This window comes from Phaseolus vulgaris, chromosome 10 (genome assembly GCF_051622355.1).
Source record: "Phaseolus vulgaris cultivar YP4 chromosome 10, ASM5162235v1, whole genome shotgun sequence".
Classification (NCBI taxonomy): Eukaryota; Viridiplantae; Streptophyta; class Magnoliopsida; order Fabales; family Fabaceae; genus Phaseolus; species Phaseolus vulgaris.
Window position 1 is genome coordinate 8751972 of NC_143507.1, and position 6000 is coordinate 8757971.

The window sequence follows — 6000 nt, forward strand, 5'->3', positions numbered from 1 at the left end:
ACATTTTGTTCGAGGGGGAAACACAAGAGTATGGTTGAGCCCTGAGAGAGATGTGAGAGGACGAGAGGAGGGTGAAAGAAGGGTGGAAAGGTTTGAGAGGAGAGAAAATAAATGAGTTGAAAAAAGAGATGATAGAAGGATTGGAAGACCAGAAGAAAGAGGTGATAGAATTTATCAAAAACACCCAGTCAGTAAGACGAAGCAGGGAGCGAAGTCTGGGAAGGCCGGTTAGGGGGTTTATAAATACGATCTCAGGGGGTTTTTCTGGGAAGGAATCCTCGTCAGCAAGAAAGCAACATTGGAGAAATATCCGGGCTGTTAATCATGTTTTTAAAAGAAGAACTTTACCACCAATGCTTTTCACAGATGAAGACTTTCAAGAAATTGATCCAGATCATGATGATCCTATGGTGATCACAGTTGAAATAGCCGAATATGCTATCATGAAGACCTTGGTTGATCAAGGGAGTTCGGTTGATATCTTGTTCTGGGATACGTTTAAAAGGTTACATTTGAGAGAAGAAGACATAGTGCCTTTCCGAGAGCAAATCATTGGCTTTTCGGGCGAAAGAGTTAACACAAAAGGGTATGTTGATTTGATAACAACATTTGGAAGAGGTAGCAAAATTAAAAAAATTAAAATCCGATATCTGGTGGTGGATGCATCCACTTCATACAATGTGTTGTTAGGACGATCTTCCTTAAATAAGTTAGGAGCAATCGTGTCAACACCGCACTTGGCCATGAAATTCCCAACAGAAAAAGGAGAGATAGCAACAGTCTATGTCAATCAAAGAGATGCTCGGGAGTGTTACGTGGCAGGTTTAAAGATGAATTTGAAGATGGATAGAGATACTGAAAAAATAGTAGCCATGGTGGATTTGGATCCCAGATTAAATGAGGAAAGGTTGGAGCTGAAAGAAGAAACAACAGCAGTAGTGTTAGGGCAAGACGACAGACAATGCACTTACATAAGTGGAAGTATGCCTGATGAATTACTTAGCAAACTCATCACACTGTTGCGTAGCAATAAGGATTTATTTGCCTGGCAGCCGTCTGATATTCCTGGAATTGATCCAGAGGTAATGTGTCACAAATTATCTGTTTGCCGAGAAGCAAGGCCGGTATCTAAAAAACGAAGAAAGTTAGGAGAAGAACGACGAAAGGCAGCAATTGAAGAAACTGAAAAATTAATATAAGCTGGTTTTATCCGAGAAGCTAAGTATACTACGTGGCTGTCTAATGTGGTACTTGTCAAAAAACCAAATGGAAAATGGAGAATGTGTACAGATTACACCGATTTGAACAAAGCCTGCCCAAAAGACACATATCCATTGCCTAATATAGACCGACTAGTTGATGGGGCATCTGGCCAAGAGATGATGAGTTTTCTTGATGCTTATTCGGGGTATAATCAAATACAGATGTATGCACCTGATATCCCGAAAACAGCTTTCACCACTGATGTTGCAAATTATTGTTATAAAGTCATGCCTTTCGGCTTGAAGAATGCTGGAGCAACATACCAAAGATTGATGGACAAAGTGTTTAAAGAACAGATTGGAAAAAACCTGGAAGTGTACGTTGATGACATGGTCGTTAAATCAAGTGAGATACAGAAACATCTGGAAGATCTTGAAGAAGTGTTTGCTCAAATAAGAAAGTACAATATTCGTCTTAATCCAGAAAAATGTGTTTTCGGTGTCAGAGGAGGAAAATTCTTGGGATTCATGTTGACAAACAGAGGAATCGAGGCCAATCCTGATAAATGTGAGGCAATAATGCAGATGGGAAGACCGAAAAACCTAAAAGAAGTACAAAGGCTAGTAGGAAAGCTGAATTCATTATCAAGATTTCTGCCAGTATTGGCCGAAAAAACCAAACCGATTATAAACTTGTTGAAAAAATCTGAAAACTTTGTGTGGAGTGAACAATGTGAGCAAGCTTTATCTCAAATCAAAAGCATGGTGGCTGAACCCCCAATCTTAGTAAAACCTGTACCAAATCAACCTATCATAGTTTACTTAGCCACTTCAAATGAAGCAATAGGAGCTGCTTTGATCCAAGAAAACCCAGAGCAGAAACCAATATATTTTGTGAGTAGAACCCTACAAAATGCCGAAACCAGATATCCCAAAGTTGAGAGAATTGCCCTAACACTAGTGTATGCAGCGAGACGTCTTCAACCATACTTTCAGAATCATCAGATAATTGTGAGGACAGATTTTCCAATATCTAAAATTTTAAAAAAACCAGAACTTGCAGGTCGAATGGTGACATGGTCAATGGAGCTTTCAGAGTATGGAATCAAATACGAACCAAGAGGACCAATTAAAGCCCAATCTCTTGCAGATTTTATCATTCAGATGCCAACATCAGCACAACAGGACCAATGGACTGTGTATGTAGATGGCGCGTCAAGCAAAAGAGGAAGCGGAGCAGGAATAGTACTTGAAGGACCAGATAATTTCCAAGTGGAGATGGTGCTAAGATTTGAGTTCAAAACATCCAACAACCAGGCCGAATATGAAGCTCTTGTTGCAGGGTTATTATTGGCCAGAGACATGGGAGTTGAAAATGTCGTTTGCAAAACTGATTCACAGCTGTTGGTGGGACAAGTGCACGGGGAGTATCAGGTAAAAGACCCTTTATTAATGAAATATTATCATAAAGTCTTAAATATTATGCAATGTTTTAACAAAGCCGAGATGAAGTATATTCCAAGAGAATTAAATATGAAAGCAGATTCACTATCTAAGTTAGCAAGCCAACAAAGGCAAGTGCAACACAATTCAGTCATACAACAAACCCTCAGTCATCCGACAGTTAGTCTGGACGAATGCTTCAATATTGTAACATCCAAAGACGACTGGATAAAAACATACATCAAAGTCATAAAGACCCAGGAGCAAGGTGTTGAACCAGAAGCAAAAACAACAAAGAAAGTAGCTAGTTTCATTCTAATCGGTGACGAGCTATATAAAAGAGGATATTCTATGCCCCTGTTAAAATGTTTGACCAAAGAACAAGCAGAATATGTAGTCAAAGAACTTCATGAAGGAATTTGTGGACTGCATTGCGGAGCTCGAACAATGACAAGAAAGGTTTGCAGAGCTGGTTATTATTGGCCAACAATCCGAGAGGATTGTGAAGTTTATGTCAAAACGTGTAGAAAATGTCAAGAGTTTGGGAGTTTAAATCATATCCCAGCACAGGAGTTGCAAGAAATTATATCTCCATGGCCATTTGCAAAATGGGAAATTGATATACTTGGTCCATTCCCACTTGGACGAGGCCAAACCAAATTCATGATAGTAGCTGTAGACTACTTTATGGATAGAAGCAGAGGCATTGACAAAGATAACGGCACAGCAAGTCCAAACGTTTGTATGGAAAAATATAATATGTCGATTCAGAATCCCACACACTATTGTAAGTGACAATGGCCGACAGTTCATTGACAAAAAACTTATGGAATTTTATGCAGATTTGGGAATCAAGTCCACGACCACTTCAATTGAACATCCGCAAACGAATGGACAGGCCGAAGCCGCAAACAAAGTTATTCTTGGACAATTAAAAAAGAGGTTGGGGACTGCTAAAGGATTATGGGCTGAGAAACTACCGGAGATCTTATGGGCATATCGTTGCACACCACAAACATCAACTGGAGAAACACCGTTCAATCTCACTTACGGAACAGATGCAATGTTACCAGTAGAAGTCAGTGAACCAACATTAAGAAGACAAATGGAAGATTGGAATATCAACAATGAGTGTTTGAGGACCGATCTTGATCTTATTGAAGAACTTAGAGAAAAAGCAAAAATAAAGGAGACTGCAGTAAAACGAAGAGCAATGAAGAGATTTAATGCAAAAGTAAAATTTAGGACTTTTAAAGAAGGTGATCTGGTATGGAGAATGCGAACTGATGCCCGAAAGGATCCACGACATGGAAAGTTGGCATCCAATTGGGAAGGTCCTTTTAGGGTACTAGAAAACTTACAAAATGAAGCTTATAGATTAGAAACTTTGGAAGAGAAAGTGATACCGAGAACCTGGAATGCAAGTCATCTAAAATTTTATTTTAGTTAAAATAGATGTAAAAAGAAGACTTTGTGTAACTACTTATCATATAATGAAGAAGCATTCTCAAAAAACAATTCATCTTGTTATCTTCCATTGTGTACATATTCATTCTTTGTTTCTCGGCCATTGATGCTTTCACTTCAGGTGAAATCCCACCCGAGAACAGATTTACATAACTCTTTTGGGATTGGATGCTTTCATTTCAAGTGAAATCCCTCCCGAATAAACATTACACGATTCTTTCGGCCTTGGATGCTTTCACTTCAGGTGAAATCCCTCCCGAAAAAATATTCACAACTCTTTTGGGCTTGGATGCTTTCATTTCAGGTGAAATCCCTCCCAAACAAACATAAATATACTTCTTTCGGTTTTGAAAGCTTTCAAACCAGATGAAATCCCTCCCGTCAGAATGTTCCTTTAAAACTATCAATCTTAAACGTTTCATCTCAAATGAAAACCGAAAGATCAAAATCAAAAGATGCACGATTTTTACACCTTCAAAAAACGCCAGGTCCAAAGCAGTAACTTTACAATTCAAAAAAACCGAAAGCTACTCACATCAAAAATACTTTGCTAAACCGACAATTGCATATTCCAATCAGTCACGTATCAATTACAAGACAACCTCAGTAAAGTAAAGGTTTCTGATTAATAACTTTATACTTCACAACTTAAATCAATATCATTATTCCATAACAGTATTGATCTCATCATTAGCAAAGATAAATTCAAAAGATAAAAACTGCTTTTGTGAGATAAAACCGAAAACAAATAACCCAATGCGCTAGTCACGTGATGTTATACTTTTTAAATCCCAATCGATTATAATCAGAAATATCACGCTTAAAAAACCGAAAGGTCCAGGTTACAACATAGTCAATATTCTCATGCTCTAACCGAGAGGTGAGTTCAAACAATTCTGGCATTCTTAACGTTTTCAACATAAAGAAAACTGAAAGCTAACAATTCTCACTATGATTATAACCGAAAGAAAATTTTGACCGGACAACAAAATGTGAAGGATAAAATCACGATGTTAACCACAAAAGCTTAAACATTTATATTAAGAAGTTCCCAAAAAGGAATTACATCACGAATGCAAATATTCAACAACCCAGCATTCCAAAACAATTGTACTTCTCAGCAAGCAACCGAGAGTTAACCGACACTATAAAACAGTTAAAACCCTATATCTACCTAATTTTCGATATTAATATCTTCAGCATCATTATCCGGAATCTCATTAGCAGGAACTAGTTCACCATTATAAAAGTCCTTCTTAACATCAAAGTTACCTTCATCAATAGGAATCTTATAAAAATATTTTGCTTGTTGAAGAGCCATCTCAAAGCCAAGTTTGTGCTGTTCAAATATAAAACTTTCGGCTTCAAAAACATTAGTCCTTAGCTGATTAATCTCCTCATCCATAAGTTTGATGGTGTTTTTGTCAGATTCATTCGCAGAAGATAACGCCGATACCTTCTCATTCAAAAGTTGATTCTCTTTGAACAATTGAGCATTCTCTGTACTAGATTTCAGATTTTCACTCTTCAAATCAGAAATTTCTTTTCCAAGACCTTCGTTTTCAACTTCTTGTTCCTTTTTCTGTTTTTTCATCTCTTCTAACTGTGAAGATAAAGAGTTCATCCTTTCCTTATACTCAGCAAGATCATTCTTCAATTTTTCAAATTCAGATAAAGACACGCAGTTCCCATTCTTCTCTTTCATCATTTTTCCAATCAAAAGATTTCTACTTGACAATTCAATAACAAAATCCGCCAATGAAGCAACATCCATATTTTTCAGCATATTGTAAGATGATTCGCTAAAAGACGTTTGAACAAACTTTGCATATTTAGTTGTAGCACTAAAAATCGTTTCAGGAAGAGGTTCAGATGAAACATTTGTTGA